The sequence below is a fragment of the Dermacentor albipictus genome, chromosome 10, assembly GCF_038994185.2.
Source record: "Dermacentor albipictus isolate Rhodes 1998 colony chromosome 10, USDA_Dalb.pri_finalv2, whole genome shotgun sequence".
In the NCBI taxonomy this organism is placed as follows: Eukaryota; Metazoa; Arthropoda; class Arachnida; order Ixodida; family Ixodidae; genus Dermacentor; species Dermacentor albipictus.
Genome location: NC_091830.1, coordinates 97,645,969 through 97,671,578, shown reverse-complemented (window position 1 = coordinate 97,671,578; position 25,610 = coordinate 97,645,969). Strand labels below are relative to the sequence as shown.

Sequence of the window (25,610 nt, the reverse complement as noted above, 5' to 3'; positions counted from 1 at the left end):
TCAGACGAATTAGCTGAAATAACGACGATGAAACGAGCACCATGGGATCATGAGCACGAGCACTAACCTAGCGGCCCAAACTAGTAGAAAATTCTGGCCACCCAGTTGACGTAAGAGGATAGATAGATAGATAGATAGATAGATAGATAGATAGATAGATAGATAGATAGATAGATAGATAGATAGATAGATAGATAGATAGATAGATAGATAGATAGATAGATAGATAGATAGATAGATAGATAGATAGAGAGATAGATAGAGAGATAGATAGATAGATAGATAGATAGATAGATAGATAGATAGATAGACGTAGACAAACAGACAGACAGACAGACAGACAAATAAGTTTTACTGTGTCCTGTTTCTTCTGTTATACGTTGATTTTTTATTCACATGCCTTTACACAAAATTACCCAGTTGCGAATTCGCGCTTGTCTTTGTCCATCTTCTTGATGCTGGCAAGTGCTTGTTACGCCTTAAGCAGTGCCTCTCATTATGATAGTACACCGTTTTTGGAATTTTACTAATAATGTAGTATTCTCTCTTATTTTCTATTTACCATACAGCTTACTTAGATCTTGCACCATCACTTTTGTACAGAATAATACGTATGTAATAATATTACCGCTCTTCGAGCCATTCTTCTTATGATCCCTGATGGCATGGACCGTATTTAGTACAGTAAAAGCTCGTTAATTCGAACCGCAAGGGGAAGCCGCTTCAGTTCGAATTAACGAAAGTTCGAACTAACGAAAGTGAAGGAGAGCAACAGTACACTGCGATTTAGAAGCAGTAGGGCATGTCAGAAATTTGGCATGTCAGAAAGTGATGGCGTGTGCCGCGGGCACACGCCATCTTGAAGTCGAAGCTCTAGGTCCGACTGTGCCACACCACCGATGTCCACCGAAACGAACGTTAGCCGAGGCTTAACACCATCACAATGAATCGCGATCGCCGATACCTCCTAAGCTGAAAAGAGACGTGCACAACCGATGAACACTGCCGAGACAAAGACGCTGAACATGTGAAGGTGGCGAAGGCCCTGATTCGTTGGTTCTTCATTACAAGCGCAGCTGCGACGTACTTGATTCACTGTGTTACGATGGCGCTTGCCATGCCATCTCCGCACAACATTAGCAGCTGTAGAAGATTTGCAAAGCCTGCGAGATTCGCAACGGGCATGAGGTCTCGGAGGTTACGTAGAACGGAGAGGCGGCAGCCGCCGCTGCCTTCTGGCTGACCCCACGTCGGTTAGATTTTTTTACGATTTTGCCTTCTCTCGCCGTTCTCTCCGTTTCGGAGGCAATACAGCCTTGTGTGTAGGCAGTAGGCGCTTTTCTCTGGCCGTGTGCCAGGCGAGCGTAGTTCGAATTATCCGTGAGGGAACCTTCTCGCGTTCGAATTAACGGACTTTTTTATACATACATTTCTGTGGAGCTTGGCCGGACCAAATCGTACAGTTCGAATTATCCATAAATTCGAATTATTGAAGTTCGAATTATCGAGCTTTCACTGTATAATGACCAAAAAATTTGAACAAACAAAAGGTCGTAGCGGAAATCGTATTTATGTGCAACACAAATAACAGAAGTAATGAAATAAGTACTGTTTATATCAAATGAAAGAGACATACCAGTTCGGGCTCCTTTTCTGCTATAGCATCTTTGCACGTATTGTAGTAGCTGCATATGAGGATCATGACCTGCCCAGAAAGTTGTTAATAAATGTCAAGTTTACATCATGGCACTCACGCATCAACCGCATTTTTTTTGCAGGTGACCACCTTCGAAGCTACCATTTGTGAAGAGAATTAAAATAGCGGAATTTCACATATTCGAAGTTGGGCTGCGCAACATTTTGACGAGACACACACTATCTCTTCTGCGTGTGCCGTGAAAATCTTGCGCAATCCAACCTCTAATATACTATACCAACACGCCCAGACTTCAACCTCGGGAATTTTCCACCAATGTTGGCAGTAATACATCAATGTAACAGTGAAGTGCGCTTTTATTTGTGGCTCAAACAACAATGGGTACTCATGGCTATACGGTCAAGCACGTCGCAGATTGATCCATGACATGAAGCTATAGAAAAATCACCGGTGGTCAATGTGGTGATGTCGAAATATTAGCATTGATTTTGATAAGGTGCACCTTGGCCTATGACAAGCACCGTCACCAACCTATGTTTCATTTCCGCGCAGCCAAACTGCAGCATGCTAAGTTATTTAGTGCAGTTCGCCGCTGTTGGAGTACAGCTGCCTGAACCTGCAAAATCGGCTCTTGACTTGGTGAGAGCATCATGGTGTTTTATATCCTGTGTACATGTGAAGCAGCAACGGTGAACGCAGACAGGCCCTCAACGTGTGTTAGGTCATGAAACATGCCCGTACGGATGTTATGTAGCGAAGCTTTCTATTATGAATTTGCCTATGTCGGAGGCCGCCATTTCTTTCTGCACTTATTTCTCATGGCGGCCTTCATACATTTCCGTGCCCACAATACAGCTTCCTACGATAATTACTAGTGGGAAGTCTTGCGTTTATATCGTTCAGTTACCGTGGGAACAATTGACACCACTTTGACTTGTCTCATCTTCGTGGCTGCAGCTTCAGTTGTGCCTGTGGCTCTGTTAATTATACGCTTTGTATGCATTCATTAACAGAAATTTTGAAGCAATGTATGCATCTCGAAATACAGGGGTTCCGCATGTCGAAGAGCCCAAATGGAAACGCGCCAAGCATCTCGACGCATGAGCTCTCCATTGGTAAAACCTTAACGCTGTTCTGTGCCGCTTGTCGACACATGCGTCACTGGCGAAATGATTTTTGTATACGGGTTCTTTTCTACGAGCCCTGTGTTCGAATACATCCGAGGAACACTTTTAGGAATGTTTATATATATATATATATATATATATATATATATATATAAATAGTTATAACGCAATATTGAAAATGATCCGTTTGCAAAGTCACGAAGCCGTTCGAAGCATAGGGAAATCTATGTATTAACCATCACTTCCATGCAGGCTGAACCACCCTGCTTGCAGCTCGAGTAGACAGTAATGTAAATTTTTCCTCAAATATTTATTACATGAAACTCTACAGTGCCCACGACAGGGATTCTGTATAAAGGGCCCGCGAGGATTTGTCGTCGGTTGGCACTCCACGAAATTGTCGACAAGCACATTAGACGGTATACCGGACGCCAGGGCAACAGGTATTGAGCCTGTGCGTGACATTCAAACCGCATCTGGAACCGTCTGCATCGGGGCCACATACCTTCACGTTGGACGTGCGGGTTATGCTGGCCATGCCGCAACGCTATTGTGTCTTTTTTTCATTTCTCTCATTAGTATTCAAAATAAAGACATTTGTCCGCTTAGCAATGTAAACATTGGCATGCCTTTTTAGGAATGTCAATGTCAAACCTTGAAAACTGCTGCACCGAATGAGGATCGACGGAGTAGGTAACGTCCCAGTCACCAAGGTCTTCCGGGAACCCCAAGGCCCTAAAGCTGGCTGGCTTCCCGGAGGTACGCTTTACGAAGATGCGGCAGACCAGGTACTGTAGCCTACGAGTTGTGGAGGTCATGAATCAACTAGAAGGCCCTATACCATTCCCGGAGGCGCACCTGTTCCGGCCTTCCTTTTTGACCTCCTTCTAACGAGTGCACGCAGCTGGTAGCCAGAAGTAGCAGCCACCTTCTCGCTGCTTTCGCACCACACAAAGATCACACGATACCGCACAACAAAGTTAACAGGAGAGGCAAATCGCAGATTGCCCCTCCTGTTACTGTTGGCAAGTTACTTTAAGCGTGCATGAGGTGCTCGTTGTAGCTGTCATTGAACTCATCTTCTTTGGAATCGTTGCCATCGTCATCGTCGCTGCCACAGGCCGGCGCCGAGGAATCGCTGAGAAAGCCCCAGACTTTGCCCTCGTCACGCTCGGACGAGGATGACGCGCCGCTCTTGTTCTCGGCTTCGCTACGCGACGAGCAGTTATTCCGAGCCGTTTTCTTGAATGCCTTGGCGGCTTCCTTGCCGTGAACGGGCGAGTCGTCGTCGCTCTCCGACGTTTCTGAGTTGCTGAACGCTGCCGCGTCACTTAATTTGGGGCCACGCGTGGTCTCCGTGCTTTGACAGCTTGTCGCGTTCATCCAATAACCGAGCCGGCAAGTCTCTTGTCCAACGGTGGCGCCGGTAGCTTTAGCAGCGTGCTCGAGACCGCTCCGCCCTCGTCTCCCATGCTAGACCCTATGACGGCGACAGAGGAGGAGCCGGCGAAAAAACTCCTCAACGAACACCAGGGCTGCCACTCGCACCGTGGAGATGGTCAAGTACCAGGCCAGACAGGTGTCGCTACTGGCCGTGGAACGGGCGCCGCCAGACTTCCCCATGATCATGGTCCGTGCCAGAACGCAGTCGGGGCCCCACGTTGCGGGCACCAATGTGGCAACGACGCGGCCTCTTAGTCCACGTCAGTAGGCAGGCCTCAGTCTTGGATGGCGGCACCCCAAGGGCGCCCAGCCGAGCCTCGAACCACCGCTCATGCTCACGAGTCGCCTTATTGCCTACTTCTTCAATTGCTGGCTGCGATGCCGGAGTTCCGATGTTGTGGGTAGCGGATTTCCCGTAATATATATAATACAAAACAGAAGAAATTCATTCATAACGATATGGCCCCTAAGTTTTCTTTCTTATATATACGGGGTGTTTCAGCGAAAATTTTCAAAATATTTAGAGCTTGGCGTGGCAAATAGATCAATTCCAGTTGATGAGCCGGTCTACTCGAAGCGGCGTACACTACATGTACAAAAGATTGAAATGCAAAATCGACTAATTAACAAGAATTTACAAATTATCTTTTAAGCTGAGTATCTTATGATTCATATTGCAAATTATAAATTCTACCAGCGGACTTCGCAAGGCGAATCCACATGGAACGAATTGTCAGGACGACACCCGTTTCGAGTTATAAATTCCCGAACTTTGCGAGAAAATGCATTGGCGTTTGTATATTGTCACGTGGTGGTGACGTTAAGAACACAGTAGCACAACTGTGAAAGGCAAAACTAACTTTTATTGGGTGAACCTGTGCCCACAAAACAGGCTACACTTATAGCACAACGATAGCGGCAAACACGGTTGGCGATCGTCGAAAATCTGATCAGCGGGTCAAGTGCGTCGGCTTTTATAGAGCAGTCGTCGAATGTTCCAGACTAATCGTTCGGACCCGCGTGCCTACCACAAAGTTCTACACCATTCGCGTTACGCGATGAAATCAGATAACACAAGGTTCGGCGACAGCAGACAGCCGGGTAGAAGCATCGATAACTTTCCAGAAACGTCGGATACATGCAGGCGCGTCCCTCGCTGTGCGATTACAGTTGTTAAGCGGCGAAACGTGGTCGCCCGATAAAGATAAGTACACGTGTCAATACCCCCCTCTTCAAACGCATCGACCCGATGCTGCAAACAAACGAAGGTAATAAACAAAAGCACTCGTAGCAAAGTAAAGAACAAAAATGGCGAAGTTCGTCAGCGTCCGTAAAAGGGTTTAAGGCGCACCACGTGGACCACTTCAGATCGTGCGCGGCGCCGCTGTGAATGCGAAATGCCGTCTGGCACGACCTCATAGTCCATAGCGCCAATACGTCGGATGACCTTGTAGGGTCCGAAATAGCGTTGGAGTAGTTTCTCACTGAGTCTTCGTCGGCGTATCGGGGTCCAGACCCAAACACGGTCGCTAGGCTGGTACTCGACGAAGCGTCGTCGGAGGTTGTAGTGTCGGCTGTCGGTCCTCTGCTGGCTCTTGATTCGCAGGCGGGCGAGCTGTCGGGCTTCTTCGGCGCGCTAGAGATAGCTAGCGACGTCGACATTCTCTTCGTCAGTTCAGTGCGGCAGCATGGCGTCAAGCGTCGTCGTCGGGTTCCTGCCATAAACGAGCTTAAACGGCGTGATCTGTGTTGTTTCTTGCACCGCCGTGTTGTACGCAAAGGTTACGTACGGCAGGACGGCGTCCCACGTCTTGTGTTCGACGTCGACGTACAGTGCTAGCATGTCGGCGAGGGTCTTGCTCAGGCGCTCCGTGAGACCATTCGTCTGCGGATGGTAGGCACTTGTCCTCCTGTGGCTTGTCTGGCTGTACTGCAGAATGGCTTGGGTGAGCTCTGCTGTAAAAGCCGTTCCTCTGTCGGTGATGAGGACTTCTGGGGCACCATGTCGCAGCAGGATGTTCTCCACGAAAAATTTCGGCACTTCGGCTGCGCTGCCTTTTGGTAGAGCTTTAGTTTCAGCAAAACGGTTGAGATAGTCCGTCGCCGAGATGATCCACTTATTCCAGGATGTTGATATCGGAAACGGCCCCAACAAATCCATCCGAATCTGCTGGAATGGTCGGCGAGGAGGTTCGATCAGCTGTAGCAATCCTGCTGGCCTTGTCGGTGGTGTCTTGCGTCGTTGACAGTCTCGGCATGTCTTGAAGTAACGGGCGACGTCGGCGGTCAGACGCGGCCAGTAATACGTTTCCTGTATTCTCGACAGCGTCCGGGAGAATCCGAGGTGCCCAGCGGTTGGATCGTCGTGTAGGGCGTGCAGTATTTCTGGACGCAGCGCTGACGGTACAACAAGAAGGTAGCTGGCGTGGACTGGTGAGAAGTTCTTCTTCACGAGCAGGTTGTTTTGTAGCGTGAACGAAGACAACACGCGCTTAAATGCCCTAGGGACAACGTCGGTGTTCCCTTCCATATACTCGACGAGGCCTTTCAGCTCCGGGTCGGCTCGTTGCTGTTTAGTGAAGTCTTCCGCGCTTATTATCCCAAGGAAGGCGTCGTCGTCCTCGTCGTCTTGCGGCGGGGGATCGATGGGGGCACGCGATAAGCAGTCGGCGTCAGAGTGTTTTCTTCCGGACTTGTATATTACCGTGACGTCATATTCTTGTAGTCTGAGGCTCCACCACGCCAGCCGTCCTGAAGGGTCCTTTAAGTTAGCTAGCCAACACAATGCGTGATGGTCACTGACGACTTTGAATGGCCTGCCATAGAGATAAGGGCGGAATTTAGCTGTAGCCCAAATGATGGCGAGACATTCCTTTTCAGTCGTAGAATAGTTGCTTTGCGCTTTTGACAGCGACCGGCTAGCATACGATATCACCCTTTCAAGTTCTTCTTTCCTCTGGACTAGGACGGCACCGAGGCCTAGGCTACTGGCGTCAGTGTAGATTTCGGTATCGGCGTCCTCGTCGAAGTGTGCAAGTACCGGCGGCGACTGCATGCGTCGTTTGAGTTCTTGAAATGCCGTGGCCTGTGGCGTTTCCCACTTGAACGCGACGTCACATTTGGTTAGATGTGTTAGCGGCTCCGCGATGCGTGAAAAGTCCTTGACAAAGCGCCTGTAGTAGGCACACATGCCAAGGAATCTGCGCACTGCCTTTTTGTCGGTTGGCTGCGGGAACTTTGCGATGGCAGCTGTCTTCTGTGGGTCGGGGCGTACTCCTGATTTGCTGATCACGTGGCCTAAGAACAAAAGCTCACCGTAAGCGAAACGGCACTTTTCTGGCTTCACAGTGAGCCCTGATGACTTGATGGCTTCTAACACTGTCGCAAGCGGCCCAAGGTGATCGTCGAAATTTCCGGCGAAGACAACGACGTCATCCAGGTAAACAAGGCACGTCTGCCACTTCAGTCCGGCTAACACTGTGTCCATGACGCGCTGAAACGTTGCAGGCGCCGAGCAAAGTCCGAATGGCATGACCTTGAACTCGTAGTGGCCGTCTGGCGTGATGAAGGCAGTCTTTTCGCCATCTCTCTCGTCAACTTCTATTTGCCAGTAGCCAGACTTGAGGTCCATCGACGAGAAGTATTTAGCGTTGCAGAGCCGATCCAATGCGTCGTCTATCCGTGGAAGGGGGTACACATCCTTCTTCGTGATCTTGTTCAGTCGACGATAATCGACGCAGAAGCGTAGGGTTCCGTCCTTTTTCTTTACCAGGACTACAGGAGAGGCCCACGGGCTTTTCGACGGCTGGATGATGTCGTCGCGCAGCATTTCGTCGACTTGTTCTCCTATAGCTTCACGTTCTCGCGCCGAAACTCGGTAAGGGCTCTGACGGAGTGGTCGAGCGCTCTCTTCGGTTACTATGCGATGCTTTGCAACTGGTGTTTGTCGAATCCTCGATGACATCGAAAAGCAGTCTTTGTATCGTCGGAGAAGACTTCTGATCTGTTGCTGCTTTCTCAAAGGAAGACTTGGATTCACGTCGTAGTCTGGTTCGGGGACAATTCTCATCGGGGTAGGTGCGGCTGAATCCGAGAAGACAAAGGCATTGCTGGTTTCCACAATTTCCTCGATGTATGCGATTGTCGTGCCCTTGTTGATGTGCTTGAACTCTTGGCTGAAGTTGGTTAGCATAACTTCCACTTGCCCTCCGTGGAGTCGAGCGATCCCTCTTGCGACCCAGATTTCACGGTCGAGCAGTAGATGTTGGTCGCCCTCGATGACGCCATCTACGTCAGCGGGTGTTTCAGTGCCGACGGAAATAATAATGCTGGAGCGCGGCGGGATGCTCACTGCGTCTTCAAGCATTCTCAAGGCGTGGTGACTACGACAGCTCTCCGGCGGTATCGCTTGATCTGGTGACAGCGTTATCGATTTCGACTTCAGGTCAATGACTGCGCCATGTTGATTCAGGAAGTCCATGCCGAGTATGACGTCTCGTGAACACTGTTGGAGGACAACGAAGGTGGTAGGGTAAGTCCGGTCATGAACGGTAATTCTTGCCGTGCAGATTCCAGTCAGCGTAAAGATGTGTCCTCCAGCGGTCCGAATTTGGGGGCCCTCTCATGCAGTGTTAACCTTCTTTAACTGGGCGGCGATGTGTCCACTCATTACGGAGTAATCGGCCCCTGTGTCGACTAAGGCAGTGACTGCGTGGCCGTCGAGAAGTACGTCGAGGTCGGTGGTTCTTTGTCTGGCGTTGCAGTTGGGTCTTGGCATCGGATAACGGCTGCGTCGCGTTGAACTGAAGCTGGAACGTCGCGTCGTCAAGTCGTCTTTCACCGATGTAGTCTTGGCTTCCTGATTTCGTCGGGACGGCGGCGTGTCGTTATGTCGTCGAGGTAGTTTCTTCGGTGTCTTCGTCGGCGGCGTAGGATATTCGTCAGTTCGACGAACAGCAACCGCACCTCCATCGGTTGCTGCTTTTAGTTTTCCGGATATGGGCTCGCTGACCGGCCCTGGACTGGGCCAGTGTATGGTCGGCGCTGCGGCGACAGGTAGCGGCCTGGTGATGGCGAACGCGACGGTCGTCGAGAGCTCCACTGAGTAGCGGCGAGGTAATCGGCGATATCGCGGGGGCGTTCACCTTGCTGCGGGCGCGGAGCGTTCACGGCGAAACCTCGCAGTCGCATCTCCCGGTATGAACATCGTCGGTAAACGTGACCCGCTTCTCCGCAGTGGTAGCAGAGCGGGCGGTTGGCAGGAGCGCGCCAAATGTCCGTCTTCCTCGCGTAGGTGCGCTGGGCGATGGGTGGTCGTGCTGGCGGTGGCGGCGGCGGACGACGGAACTGCGGCGTGACAGGGCTCTGGCGCGGTCGCGGAGGGGGACCTTGACGACGTGCGACGGCGGCGTAGGTCATCGCTTGCGGCTCAGGCTGGGGCAATTCAGGGGCTACTCCAAGTTGTTGTTGGAGCTCCTCACGCACGGCATCGGCAATCGAAGCCACTTGTGGCTGTGATGGTGGGAACAGCTTTTGTAGCTCCTCCCACACGACCGCTCGGATAGTCTCGCGCAGGTCGTCGGTGGCCAGTGATTGAACTCCGGCGTAATTTGTCGAGTTCGTGCGGCGGTCGAATTGCCGGTTTCGCATCTCGAGTGTCTTCTCGATGCTGGTGGCCTCGCGAAGAAACTCGTCGACGGTCTGCGGTGGGCTTCGTACCATTCCGGCAAAGAGTTCCTCCTTCACACCACGCATCAGCAGGCGGACATTCTTCTCCTCGGGCATTTCAGGGTCGGCGTGGCGGAAGAGACGGCTCATTTCTTCCGTGTGGATCGCGGTCGTCTCATTAGGTAGCTACACCGGGTTTCTAGTAGCGCTTGGGCTCGTTCTCGGCGTACGACGCTTGCGAATGTCTGCAGGAAGCCGCTTCGGAAAAGTTCCCAGGTCGTTAAGGTGGCTTCTCGGTTCTCGAAGCACGTCCTGGCCGCGTCTTCCAAAGCGAAGAACACATATCGCGTTTGTCGTCGCTGTTCCAGTTGTTAAAGGTAGCGACTGTCTCGGACGTCTCAAGCCAGCTTTCCGGCTCCTCGAAAGTTGAACCGCGGAACGTCGGAGGCTCCCTGGGCTGCTGCAGCACGACGGGTGACGCTGGGGCTGCCATTGGGGTGGACTTGGTGGCCATCCTCCTAGTCGTCTCGGGCAAAAGTCCGTGCTCCAGGGGCAGTCCTTGCAGCCTGCCGCTACCTCGCTGGTTCTTGTCGACGTTGGTGTATTCCGAGTGAGGGCTTGGGTCACGGCTTTGTGGGGGCGTCCGGTACATGAACGCAAAGCACCTCCACCAGATGTCACGTGGTGGTGACGTTAAGAACACAGTAGCACAACTGCGAAAGGCAAAACTAACTTTTATTGGGCGAACCTGTGCCCACAAAACAGGCTACACTTATAGCACAACAATAACGGCGAACATGGTTGGCGATCGTCGAAAATCTGATCAGCGGGTCAAGTGCGTCGGCTTTTAGAGAGCAGTCGTCGAATGTTCCAGACTAATCGTTCGGACCCGCATGCCTTCCACAAAGTTCTACACCATTCGCGTTACGCGATGAAATCAGATAACACAAGGTTCGGCGACAGCAGACAGCCGGGTAGAAGCATCGATAACCTTCCAGAAACGTCGGATACATGCAGGCGCGTCCCTCGCTGTGCGATTACAGTTGTTAAGCGGCGAAACGTGGTCGCCCGATAAAGAGAGGTACACGTGTCAATATATATCCAGTGATATATCATATCACTGGATGCAGCAGTGAAACAGCTCCAGGAATAGAAGGACGCATGACAATTTGAAAACCTGAGGCACTACAAGACTATATTTTTGGGTTGCACACATAGTTACCTAGGAAAGTCGACAAATGCATGTATCGTTGGGAGAACACATCCAGAACTTAGGGTTAAAAATAAACTGGTAACGGAAAAAGCTAAGGTAAATCTTCGGTATTTCGCGTGTTGGTAGCTTCACGCTCACGTGGCTCATAAAAGAGTGTGCTGTGGCCATTTATGAAAAACATAGGAAGTGGGAAGATGAATATTCGAGGCGATGAGCAAAACGAGATGACGGTAAAAGCGTGAGCCAACGTTTCGACAAGTTGACTTCTCTTTTTCTAGGCGACATATGATTTCCTTGGCACACTATATATGCGTACGGTTCTTCTTAAGCGGAGATGGGGATAAGGATGGAGGGTGAGGCAACGAGCAAAGCTGTGTTAGCGGCGAGGATGTAGAAATTAAAAGAAAGGTGTGCTATTCAACGTCAGTGGAGGAATGTGAGGAAGCATCGTGTGTCAACCGGCGGCGTGTTTTTTTTCCTGGAAGGGGCGGGGACAACGTGGGGAGGGTGGTTTACCTTCTCCGCTCGAGGTCAATGAACCATCTTCTCTCTGAAAGCGAGAATAAAAGAAGCGGGTGCAAATTTTGTTCGTGGAAGAAAAATTACTCAAATGAAATAAATATATAAATAAAAACAGGAAAGAAAAACAAAACGCTAAGCAACACAATGAAAAATAAGTGCTGTTGCCTCTAGCTTGAAATTTAGCATAGCGACTAGATTCTAAAGCTCCCCCTGAAACGCTTGTGCCTATTGGTTGCCATGTCTTGTACTTATGGATGAGGTATGGTTGTCTGATTATCTTTCTCGCGCAGAACGGAAATTTAACTGCAGGATGTAGAGTTTAAGATTGTCAAAGTTATGACACCCTTGGTTGAAATGCTCGGCGACAGCTTTGGGAAGCTTTTAAGCTGTGTCCGCATGATGTTCGTTTAACCTCACGTTCATTTATTGTCCGTTTCACCGATATGTTGTTTGTTACAGAAGGAACATTCAAGCATATAAATAACCCCGGAACTAGTGCAAGTAAAGCTACCGTATTTATCACTTCCTGGATAGAACAACTTAATTTTTATGTTACATTGTAGGTGCCTGCAGGTTTTGCACATGGGGCGAAAGCATGATTTTATTACGTGGCATGATTATAACTGATTTTGCATGCACTAATATGTTTTTCAAGTTTCTGTTGTGCCGAGAGGTTATCCTTGGTACCATTGGGAACGCTTTTTTCTGTCGCTCGTTACTTGATAATATTGGGTGGTGTTTCCGTAGGATGTTTATGTTTGAGAGGGCATTCGAATGATTTGTTATACAGGCTCGTGGTCTCTCAGATTCTGTTTGAGGTTGATTCTTAGCTAGATCCGACTGGCTCTTTCCTCTTGACGAGAAGACGTAAGCTATGTCGAGAGGAATTGTGTATAGTTCCTTTCCGATAGTGTAGCTTTATGGTCATTTTAGGTGGAGGATATAATCGTGGTCTTCGGTGTAGAATCTTCTTGTTTGTTGCGCTTGTTCTACAAAAGTCCTGGCTTGCAGTGCTGCGGATTATGAAGGCTGTGGCATAAATATTGCTGGCTATCCGTAGGCTTCCGGCAAACTGTCGTTCCCAGTTTACATTTTCTATCTAGGTCGTCGTGTCGACGAAGCTGATTTGACTCGGAGAGTGATGAACAGTGAATTTATAACTTGGCTGAGCGCGGTTGAAGTGGCTAATTAGGTTGGTTAAACCGCTTGTGCCGTGATCCGATATATTAAATATGTCGTCAATGTAACGCAGATTGGTGTGCGGTTTGAAAGGGTGTGATTTTATCAGGTTTCCTTCAAGCTGTCCCGTGAAAATGTTGATACACGTGCGGGCGAATGATCTTCCCATGCTAGTGCCGAAAGTTTGCACGTAGTAAATAGGATCAAATTCGAAGTCCACTTGTCCAACCGTTGGCTCCGACTTTTACCTTGCTCTCGTTTTGCTCATTGTGCTGTGGCAAGAGTTTTAACCGGACAAGGGTGGTGCCCATCATACGGAGTGCCTCGGGGAAATATATGCACTAGTGGCACAATACATGCGTTTCTCTTTTCAATCATGCCACATCAAGCGATAAATCACAATTAAATCATTATTCCAAGGATTGCACAGTTTCAAATGCCGCAGGGAAGACACTACTGGTAAAAAGGTTAACTCCAGTGCTTGTCAAATGCTGCCACACTGCTACAGTTTACCTGCCGAAAGGGGGAGAGACGGTTAACCCCTTCCTGGCTTTAAGTTGTGCAAATAATGGTTCCACTTACCTTCTTTAGTTTGTTAGAGGGAATCATTTTGGCTGCTACCAACATTTCTTTTGAGCATGACCGCATTGCCTGGCCAAAGAAAGCCTTGGCTCGAAAGAGACGGGGTCCGAGTGCTGATCAGGAAGAGGGATAATGGAAGTCATCAGCAATGCAGCATCTAAAGAAATGCACACTGCGTACTGAAAAACCTCACTCTCGGTATAATATCATGTCTTCTAATACACACAGTCAAGACGTTCAGTAAACTACCTTAGAAAAACTTCCAAAAGTTCTCAATTTGATGTTTTAGTTAATTATCAAAGGTGCCTTTGAAAAAAATTCTTATCGCCCTTCGACGCATTGAATATAAAAAATTGAAATGGATCGTGTTCCCTGGGAAGTCTTATGAAATATATGCGTTATAATTGTAAAGAGAGAGAGAGAGAAATTTAGTTACAGAAAGGCAGAGAGGTCGGCCTGAGCTATAACTATAATTGTAAAGTGTACAAATAATCTCATCTGGGGAACCATCTCCGATGGCACCCCAGATGAGAGAAGTCGTGCATTCTAATTGTTAAGTATAGGAATAATGCATGACTTCTCTCATCTGGGGTGTCTATCGGAGATGGTTGTTCGGCGCATTCGTTCGGTTACCCGCGCGCGATTGGCCTGTTACGCGCCGACGTTGCTAGCCGTGGGTGGCGGCCACGTTTTTCGTGACGTCAAAAGGAGGACACGCTCCTGTCAATCATCGTGAAACCGAGCACGTCGTCTGCTAGGCGTCGATCCCGACGGGAATCGGGAATTAGAGCGATCATACGCGCTTTGCGAGACCGGCTTCGCATAGCGCGTCTGGTGGATTGGATTGGATCCAACCGGCGGCTGTGGCTGTGTGATGGCAGGTTTGGATGCAATCCATAGTTTAATTCTAGAAAACGGCGCTTGCGTTGGGAACTTAGGTCGTTGCGCTGGCGTTCCTCGACGAGGAAGAAGAGGGAGTGCAGCTGCGAAGCGCATTTGAGGGAAATGGCAGAAAGCGAATTTCGGTATCGCTTTCGTTTGTCGAAGGAAATAGTGGCTTCGTCGTACAGCGAAATCGATCCCATCATCGGGTGCCAGCGAGCCACAGGAATGTTGTTGCTGCCTCTTGAAAAGTGCGCCACTGTCTTATTCGTTTCTTTCTCCTTTTTTTTTCTCGCTGTGCGCGACACCACCTAGGGACAATACAAAGAAACTAATAGTTACAAATTGTAGTGGTCCAACCTGCTACTGTTTGAATACGTGTTTAAGCTTAGAAAAAAAATATCATTTTTAGATAAAGAGTTTATTCATTGGAACACGAGAAACATTTCCTTTAGTAGTATACTGTCTGCAAGCAGACAGCAAACGAGGGAAGTAAACTTCCAGGGAGTTGACCGCTTGCCCATTAGCTCCTCTCTCCATCCCGTTCTCGCAAATTTCGCATACTGCAACATTTTGACGTTGCAGCAACCGAGGAGAACCCGTACGGAACAAAAGTCTGGAATCCCGCCCCTGGCTCCATGTTCTTCGTTAAGAATATTATTAAACCTAAAGACCGGTTGCAGTTGCCACGGAGGCACATGAAAAAGATTCTTTCTTGACAAATGTGAAACCTGGGAAATGGTGACTGTACATTAGCAATTCGAAGTTTTGAGACAGCTATCGTCGTCATACCCCTTTCGTCGTTCCATCGATGTCAATAGTCCTTCGTCATTGTATTGTGATCCCAATGTCGTCATTCAAAAGTGATTATGAAGCTTTTTTCATGCCATCATCGGCAGCCGCTATCATGCGTCCATAGTCAGACCGTTGTGGTGATGCCATCGTGGTCGTGCCATAATCGTTATTCAAGATCCGTCATTCCACTGGGCTCGTGCCATGGCCATCATACAGGTTTCGTGATACAGTCATCGTCACATCATTGCCATCATACACTCGTCATCATCCAACTGCCCCCATGTCCTTGTCTTGCCATCGCCAGTATGCAATTCGTCGCCATAGTACTGTCATGTCACCGTAATCACGGTGTTGTTTCGCCACCGTCATCACTTCAGTATCGTCTTTCCGTGTGGTCATGCCTTCGTCATGATTCCACCTTCGCCGAACCAACGGCATCGTTCCTTCATCTGCATGTTATTGTAATTGTGCTGTTGTCATTCAATGGGGTTTATGCCATGGTTCTCCTGCCATCGCCGTTATTGCGTCATCGTCACAGAGACGCCATCCTGCATACGCTTTGATGCCTCCGTCATCACGGCGCCGTGGTCATGTGATCGCAGTCACTATCGCTTCTTTCATCCTGTTGCCGTCATACAATGCTCGTCACACCATCATCATGATGTCATTATGGTCATAGTAGTCCCGTTTTCGTTGCTATACCACTGTCATAAGTAAAAAATGGCTGTGGCTTAGGTAAGGTTAAGCCCAGGATGCGAAGCATACTAGCCTTTATTTTAGTTGTTGAACCACTGTTTAGCCTGGTAACTGCTGTTGCTTGGCTATATTTGGTTCGGCTAGACGAAGAAACAACTCATGCGTTACTCTGCTTCGCCTTCAAGAGTGGAACGCGACAGCGTTCCCGTCGACCCGCCAAGGGGTGTAATAGACTGGGCTACGGCGCAGCGAGTACGCGCCCCGCATTGGACGCGGTGAGCGTCGAGCAGCGCAGCGTTCGGCGCGGCAACGAAATGTGCGCCTGAGCATGCGATGCACGCCTGAGCCTTAGAAACGGCTCGTTTCTAAGGCAACACCGCATTCACTAGAGGCACTTTTGTACCGCTTTGAAGCATCGTACTCGTGGCTCAGGGGACGCGTCTTGGCTACCGAAGAGGAAGGACGTGTTACCATGTGCTCCGAAGGAGCGGTGTTGGCGGCCGCGAACGGCCGCGGTATCAGGAATGCTGTTTTTGATGACGAGGATTATCAGGTGATTTTGCCGCACTTGCCTACCGGTCGAATCGTCCTTAATACTGTTTTTTTTACACGCGGACGTCCGTGGAAGACCGTACAAGGTTGAGGATTTCCGTGACGCTCTGGTTCGTCTGGAACTGCTCCCCGAAGTAGTTGCTTTGGGGGCGTATCAGATGAATCACGTGTGGGCGGTCATGATGAAGACGACTGAAGCCACAAAGAAACTGCTTGCTATCCGAAGCATCATTGTCAAAGAACGGCGCTGTATTGTCGTTGACCCCACCAATCAAGGCGTGCGCTTGAAGTTACACTGGATGCTGCCAAACGTGTCAGATGAAGACATCAGACAAGCTCTTGCCCCATACGGAACGGTTGCGGACGCGGCGAAAGAACGGTGGCGTGTTCAAGGGATTTTGGACAAGGGCTCAACGACGCGGTCGGTGACCCTGCAGCTTAAGGCAAGTACTACAGTGGACGATATTCCGCACCAGCTACGCATAGCAGGGGAGCTCGTCCTTGCCGTCATTTCGGGCCGCGCCCCTCTTTGCCTGCGGTGCCATACAACCGGTCATATTCGCCGGGACTGTCGAGTTCCACGCTGCGAGGTCTGCCGCCGCTTCGGCCATGAACGATCTCAGTGCGTCAAGACATACGCTGTCGTCGCAGGACCAACGAGAAGAGAAGAAGAAGTATCTGAACACCTCATGGATGAGGCTGAAGTTGAAGATATCTCTCCGGTTAAGAGCGACAAGGTTGGCAACACGGTCACACAGAAGCAGCCTCTCCACCCCAAAAACTTGTGCCCAGACAAGAAAACCAACGACGAGGCTGATACTCGGAAAAAGACTGTAAACGAGGCGCCTAAAAACCAGAGTTCCGCGACAGAACAGAGTGATGTCCCCTCGAAGTCGTCGCCTGCCACTACGTGGGCGGAGGCGTCTACTACGACTGACGTCGACATTTCAGCACCCACTAGCATGCCTGCGAAGCGGGCACACGAGGAAACGATCGGCGTAACCGAGACCTCTGGAGCATCGACATGCAGCGAACCACCTACAAAGGCGACTCAGCTGCGACGTACGCCTTTCAAGCCGAGGCCCAACGTCCAAGTCGAGCGGAGACCCGAGACGGGGCCGCCCCCGTAGCGGCTTCGTTTCGGGTAGTGCAACCTAGATATGGCCACTACGTGTGATACCGCCAGCTTGACTGGCGGAGCCATGTACAACAGAATAGAGGACACCACTTTGTGCATAGTGCATGGGTCGCTCAAGGTAAGCGCTATGCGACCCGATTGTGCTTGCTCATAATGGGGGCCGCAATTAACACCGCGATTCTTATTGCCACGCTAAATGTCCGAGGACTAAGCACGAGGCGGCGGCAATATCAATTGAGTCGTATCTTTCTGGAAAACAGTCTCGACATAATCGCAGTTCAGGAAACCAAAATAGCGAGTCAGGAGCAAACGGATCGCATGGTGCAACAATTCGTTCCTCGTTACAATGTATGCGTCTGTCATGCGGCCGGCACATCGGGGGGCTGCGCTATTTTTTTGCGCAATAGCCTAAATATAAGTGTAGAAGCAGTCATAGTTTGTGAAACGGGACGCCTGGTTGTTGTCGATTTTACCTTGAATGAAGCTTTCTGGCGAGTTATCTGTATTTACGCCCCTAATAGAGAGAGCGAGAGACAGTCTTTTTTTGAACGAGATGAGGATTATTTAAAGACCGATAAGCTTTTCGTTTTACTTGGCGATTTCAACTGTGTTTGTTTTCCGGAGGATCGCGTGAAAAACCTTCCGCTGAATGACCGTAGTGCACTGATATTGAACAATCTTGTCAGTGAATACAACCTGGAAGACGTCGGCTATGTGTTGTACGACCACAGTGCTCCGCGTTTTACTCATTTTCAAGGACTTAGCCATGCTCGACTAGATAGAGCTTATGTGTCACTGGAACTGGTGCCGTTATGTAAAACGTACGAGAACAAGCATGTCTCTTTTAGTGACCACAGTTTGGTTGCCTTCACAATAGGAACAAAAGAACGAAAAACAAACTTCTCGTGGGATTTGTGGAAATTTAACGATAAGTTACTCAACGATGACTGTTTCGTAAATGACATTAAAGAAAAACTTGGACGATTGATTGTAGCTGAAGAGAAATATGTAGTAACCATGTGGGAAGATTTTAAAAATGAAGTGAAGATGAGTGCTATAGAAAGGGCAACTAAACTGAAACAAGAAGAAAAACGGAAAGAAAAAGCCCTGAGGAGTAAACTCGACTTTCTACTTAATGTAGAAAGCACAGAACCTGGCCAAGTCATGAAGGAAATCAAGAAAGTTAAAAGCCAGTTAGAAATCATTGATACAGAGAAGTACAGTGGTGCCATGATAAGATCCCGTGCAGAAAGATTGTGGCAAGGGGAAACACCGAATAAACGTGCGCTAAGTGACGAGAAAGCTTACGCTCGCCGCAGTGATATAAAACAGATAAGCTACAATGACGAAGAAATGAGTGACCGCAGGACCATTGAACGCGCCTTTGTTGAACACTATGGAGACTTATTTGGCGAAAGAAAAACTGATCTGGGTGGCTTCATAAGCCACTTCCTGCACTTTATGCCACGATTGGAAGAAAACGTTAAACAAGGCCTCGAAGCGTCTATAACTGTGCGTGAAGTTGAAGCTGCTATAGAAGAACTAGGCTCAGGAAAGGCACCTGGGCCGGATGGATTAAGCGCAGCTTTCTACAAAACATTTAAAGCAGAAATAGCACCAATTATGAAGGAATATTTAGAGCAGTCCTACAAAAACAACCGAATACCCGCGTCATTCCGAACAGCTCAGATGGTCCTGATACCAAAATCTGACGATCCTGTAAAGCGCTTGTCTGTTGCATCGTACCGCCCCATTAGCCTTGCGAACACTGACTATAAAATTTTTATGAAAATACTGGCGAAAAGGTTACAGAGCGTAATAAAAATTTTAGTTGGAACCCACCAAACGTGTGGGATTAAAGGGCGCACAATAACTACCAATGTACACGTCGCCAGGAGCATTCTAGAATGCGTCGATGCTTTCGAGGGTAAAGTTGCAATGTTGCAGCTGGACCTGGAGAAGGCATTTGACCCTGTGGCTCATGATATTCTCTTCGAGATTTTAGAATACACGAACATAGGATCAGTGGTTATTGATGGCTTAAAAATGGTGTACACAGATTGCAGCACACGGCTAATTATTAACAAGAGTCTCACAAGAAGCGTCAATGTCTGCTCATCTCTGAAACAGGGGTGCCCAATTTCGTCATTGCTTTTCGCAATATACCTGGAGCCTTTTTGCTTAGCCATTAAAGAGAACGAGAAAATAAGAGGCTTCAAATTACAGCAAAGTGAGGTAAAAGTGCTTCCCTATGCAGACGATCTCGCAGTGTTTTGCGATGACTATGACAGTGTCAGCGAAGTGGTAACTCTGGCGAAAACTTATTGTGAAAAAACAGGTAGTGCCATAAACTGGGATAAGTGCATCGGGTTTTGGCATAGCGCGTGGCAAAGCAAACCACGCAGTTTCGCAAACATACAGTGGGTGACCACGCCTGTGAGATGTCTTGGCGTGCCGCTTGAGCATTACAAAGACAGTAAGCAGTTCTGGGAACAGGAAACACAGACGGCGAAGGAACAAGCGCTGGCATGGCAAGGGCGCAATCTCTCAGTGTTCGCGCGCTCCACTGTGTGCAACATTTTCTGGTTGCGAAAATATGGTACATACTATAAGCGCTATTCATGTCGCGAGTGAATGTACAAAAACTGCATCGAGTGTTTGCTGTGTTCATTTGGAACTCAACCTGGGAACGCTGCAGCCGCTCTAATCTGTTCAGATCAGTTCGCAGTGGTGGTCTTGGACTATCACACCTATTTGTACGTCAGATTGTATCGCGGTTTATGTTCTTGCGGAACCACAGTGACCCATTTTTGCGCACCATGACACAAGTGCGATTAGGTAATCTGTTACCTGATTTCCTTGTTTCGTGTTCGACTGTTCACTCCCCTCAAGTGAAAGGCTTCCTTCAGGAAGTAGTGCTATCTTTCCGTATGCTTAGTGTTCGATTCTCGCTAGAATATTTAAGTTCCGTCAAAAGAAAGAAATTGTACCATGATATGATAGACTCATTAATGCCAGTTCCAATGTATAGGTTAGCATACTATGGAGGTTCAGGCGATGATGTCCTCAAAAGGGTCAAAAGAATGCCTGTGAAACCATCGGTAAAATCATTCTTCTTCAAACTCCACACAAATACCTTGCCTGTAAAGACTTGGCTGGCCGACAAGGGAATATCTGTGCCGTGGACCACCGATTGTATAAAGTGTAAAAAACCAGAGACTGTCGATCACGTCTTCATTGATTGTTGGGATCCCTTTTTTCATTGGGACATCTTACAACGAACATTAAAGAAAGCATTACCAATAACCCCACGTGGTATCAGATACTTAGACACAGGCAATAACGATATTCCATATGACCTTATTATGCTGCTGAGCCTCCATAGTATATGGTCCACAAGAATGTCGGTATGTCATGCTGATGTGAATGCCCATTCTGTGCGAGAAAATTTTATTGAAAGTGTCGTCTACATGCGTGAAGTGTACAAAGCCCAGGAAGAACCGCCCGATTGGTTGCCGCTGTTCAATGAGTTGGCGAAATTCAAGCGATATTAATTTCAGAGAGTCAGCATAAGCTAAGCTGATTCTCTTTTAACAATGTATTCGCATGGCATTTCTGTGACGAGGAAATAAAGAAAAAAAAATACTCGTGGCTCAGTGGTAGCATCTCCGTCTCACACTCCGGAGACCCTGGTTCGATTCCCACCCAGCCCATCTTGCAAGAGTTGAGCCAAAGGCACTTCTCCTCTGTCGTGACGTCACGGCGTCACGTGGTATTCAAGGCGACACCGCCGCGCCTGAGGAGCTGGGTTGAGCTCTCGTAATATGCTTCGCATAAAAATCAGTCTCATTGTCATTCTGCCGTCGTCGTTACGCGCCTTTGTCGTTCCATTGACATCATAGCTTCTCCCTCCTTTCGTCGTCAGTGCAGCAGTGTCATGGAGCCGGTGTCATGCCTCCATGCTCATGAGTGAGCTTGGCAATCGAGTTTCATCGGAAAGTGGGGTTACCTCGGAGAGGGTGGTCTTTGACCGAATCAACAAAAGCCTGAAAATTAGCTCAATACGTCTTAAAGAAGCTGGATATCTGGGATTTGGTTTGTCGAAACACTGCTGCATTGCTATTCGCGTTACCGTCGACAGTCATCGTGAGATGCGGTCAGCCGTAATTTTTTCAAGATTTATTGCATGCTCATTTTTCTTTTGGAGCATGTATCAGCCCCCATACTTAATTCGACATATGTCACAAACTTTCAAAGACTAAGCTTATACAAAAACGTTATTTCAACGCGTAAACTCATGAGTATATTTCGTGTCAAAGTAGTGTCATCTGTTAGACACACATAGCTGCCAGCACTCCTGCAGGTAATAGAAGTAAGCAGATATTTCGTTAAATATGCCCTTTGTCACTCACCGCAGGCCTAATTGCTGCGGTAACATCACGCCGCTTCTGCTTCAACGGAAATATTGCTCCAGTAAACCAAAACATACGACGACAGGTCCAGTACTTTCGGGGATGTGGTAAAGCAGCTTGTTCGTGGGCAGATTCATAAGGGCGAAGCCTCCTATTGTTATAAAACAAGAACCTACCTGCCACGTTGGCTCAGCGGCTATAAGGTGCACTAAGGCACAAGATGAAATCATGGCCGCGTCGGCCGCATTTCTAAGGGACCGAAATGGAAAAACAACGTCGTCCCATGCGTTGGGGACATGATTAATATCTCCTGGTGGACAAAAAAATAATATCTGTAGTCAAGCAATACTATGTGCCTTATAATTATATCCTACTTTTGGCACCTAAAACCACAGAATTCGCTTCAATTGAAAACTAGAACCACGGTCCACATGACAAAAAACCATGACGGCACCACGGAATTGTTTGGCGCAAACGTTTTAAAACATCAATGCGGAATATTTAGTTTATAATTTGTTGTTAACGCAGGTATGAATGGTTCGCCGACCCCTCTCCCACGGTCTGCCGAACAAGAAGTCGACCGGGAAAAGCTCTGCCGAACAAACAAAAAATGAAATCGATTCCATTCTCTATACCGATGCCAGCATAGTTCAGGTTCTAGAAGTGTTAGATAAGGTAAAGTGCAGTGGATTAGTAAGGGCTAGGATGTTCCTCAATACGAAGACAAAGAGTAAAATTGCCAAGAAGAAAAATGCCAACGCAGTCGCAGTAAGGGTAAAATCAGACCAATTCAGGCTGGTGCTTTCAAACAAATATGCAGCTTCACTTTCGCGTTGTTACCTCAAAGACCCCCAGGTTTGGGCGTATTACATAAGGGGTGGGTGGCAACTATAAAAGAAATAAATACATAAGGAAAAGATGTTTAAATACACGTTTGCTTGCTGTTAAATATGGTAATTATGCAGTTCAAAAACGTTGATCAGCAGTAGAATGCGGTGATGTCGCGTGGAAGGCCGTTCCAGTGCGAGGCTGAGCGTGGAAGGAGAAATGATCCAAAAGTATGGTGCGCGCATGTGGCCGGGTCACCTGAAGGGAATGACAGATGCGGAGTGAAATGCAATACAATAATGCTCGATAAGAGTGATGTAGGTATTCGTATAAAAAAGGGGCACTGGCTTAGCTCTGCTATGCCAGGATATACTTAGCAAAAGCTAAGCTCTAGCATGGTTAGCCTTGGTTAACCTTGATTGCAAGTCCAGGTTAGTCTGGTTGTCTAGCTATGTTGCGGCATTTAGCCAGTCGTTCGGCATGCTGTTCGTCTGTTTCCTGGTCGATTCGTTTGCTCTTCATCTCGTTCCGATGTCGATTCCAAGCCTCTTAATCGTCATCAGAATTGTCTCCGTCCATACTACATCCTCAACTTTGATTGCGGGGCACGCGAGCTCTCCTTTTCAATCCTGTTACACGTTATGAGGAATGCGACGCAGCTGCCGAAGCGAGCGGAGGCGAGCGCAACGACGAGGAACGCGCTGTGACGTCATTCCTAACGGCGGCAGCGGAGCACCTGTGGCTATGTGCTACTAGTGGCACATGCGCAGTAATGACTAGGGAGCGAGAGAGAGAAATATCAGCGGCGAGGTGCGCGTTGTGACGTCATGTGCCTCCTCGGAGCACCGCCACGGCGAAATCGCAAGTTCGCGGCCAGTAAAGCTTTCGCTTTATTAAATCCATAAATAACTTGGACGCAATGAGAGCAGCATTCCGGGCAAGTTGGTAATCCATTGCTTAAATGATATTGCGCGACATAGAAATCGACACGGACGTGAAAGAAGACGACACACCAAGCGCAAACTTTCAACTAAGTTTACTGTGCCACTGCGTCCTTTTATACATGGCAGGCAACGTAGATCGCGCATGCGCTTACAAGGAAATGAAGTGCGAAATCATGTAACATGGTTACGTGTCGTGTGATGCCGCGTCCAAGTAACGTAATTCTTTTTCTGTGAGAGCCAGAGACGGGAAGCTGACACACGCATCACCCAATTTTGCGATCATCTGCGCTTCAGATATCTCACGGATGAGCTGCGTACTGCCACGGGAAAGAATCGTACATTGATCCTCAAGAGGTTTGCACCCATGAACGCGACAGTGGATCGCCAAGAAACCGCCAGAGCCGTTTTTAACATTGTTGCTGTGCTCACGGAGCCGATCATTGAGGCAACGCCCAGAATGATCGGCTCCGTGAGCACAGCAACAATGTTAAAAACGGCTCTGGCGGTTTCTTGGCGATCCACTGTCGCGTTCATGGGTGCAAACCTCTTGAGGATCAATGTACGATTGTTTCCCGTGGCAGTACGCAGCTCATCCGTGAGATATCTGAAGCGCAGATGATCGCAAAATTGGGTGATGCGTGTGTCAGCTTCCCGTCTCTGGCTCTCACAGAAAAAGAATTACGTTACTTGGACGCGGCATCACACGACACGTAACCATGTTACATGATTTCGCACTTCATTTCCTTGTAAGCGCATGCGCGATCTACGTTGCCTGCCATGTATAAAATGACGCCGTGGCACAATAAACTTAGTTGAAAGTTTGCGCTTGGTGTGTCGTCTTCTTTCACGTCCATGTCATTTTTTATGTCGCGCAATATCATTTAAACTTGGACGCAGCAAGAAGTCAGTGAGAATAAAACTTGGCATAGGACAAACCAAGGTGTATGCACTGAAAGATAAGCACGGTAATATCGTCAGCAATTTCGAAGATATAGTAAAACTGCGGGAGGATTCTACACTGACCTGCACAGTACGCAGAGCAAGCAGCCACGCTACCTCCATTCGAAGAAGTAATGAACATGATGCAGGTGCTCCCTCTATAACTAGCGACGAAGTTAAAAAGGCCTTGCAAGACATGACCCGGGGAAAAGCGGTAGGAGAATACGCAATAACAGTGGACTTAATGAAAGATGCAGGAGATATAATGCTTCAAATTCTAGCGGCCCTTTATACGAAATGTCTCACAACTTCAATGGTTCGAGAGAACTGAAAAAATGCCAACATTATACTAATCCACAAAAAGGGAGATGGTAAACACTCTGAAAAATTATAGGCCCGTTGCTTATCTTCAGTAGTGTCCAAAATATTCACCAAAATTATTTGTAAGAGAATAAGGGCAACACTTCTGTCAACCAAGAAAACAAGTTGGCATTAAGAAGGGATACTCCACAATGGATGAAATCCATGTCATCAATCCGGTAATCGAGACATTAGCCGAGTAAAATCAGCCTCTCTATATATCTTTCATGGATTATAAAAAGGTATTTGATTGAGTAGAAATACTGAGAGTGATAGAGGCTTTACGTTATCAAGGACTACAGGAGGAATATAAGAATATCGAGGAATATATCTACAAAGATTGCACAGGTACCTTGAATCTCCACAAGCAAAGCAGAAAGATTCCTAGAAAGAAATGGGTCAGTGAAGGAGACACAATCTCTCCAATAGTATTCCTTGCGTGCTTCGAAGTATTCAAGGTAATATATTGGGAAAGCTCAGGAGTGTGGATAAACGGCGAATATCTCAACAACCTTCGCTTCGCAGATGACATTGTCTTATTCAGCAACACTGGGGACAAATTGCATTAAATTATTCAGGACCTTAACAGAGACAGTGTAAGGGTGAGGTTATTTACGTATTTATTATTATTTACTTATTTATACTTAGATTAGATGTTAATATGCAGAAGTCAA

General features: G+C 48.1%; 1 long non-coding RNA gene across 1 annotated transcript in view; it reads right to left on the bottom strand.

Annotated features, from left to right (window-relative positions):
• Nucleotides 1-1,638: 1,638 nt before the first annotated feature.
• Nucleotides 1,639-25,610, bottom strand: part of LOC135897306 (uncharacterized) — a 36,112-nt gene continuing 12,140 nt past the window's right edge. Inside the window, exons 2-3 of the long non-coding RNA XR_010563003.2 lie at nucleotides 13,391-13,503; nucleotides 1,639-1,705 (exon numbers count right to left, since the gene is read on the bottom strand). This is a non-coding gene — a long non-coding RNA (uncharacterized lncRNA). The remainder of the gene's footprint in view (nucleotides 1,706-13,390; nucleotides 13,504-25,610) is intronic.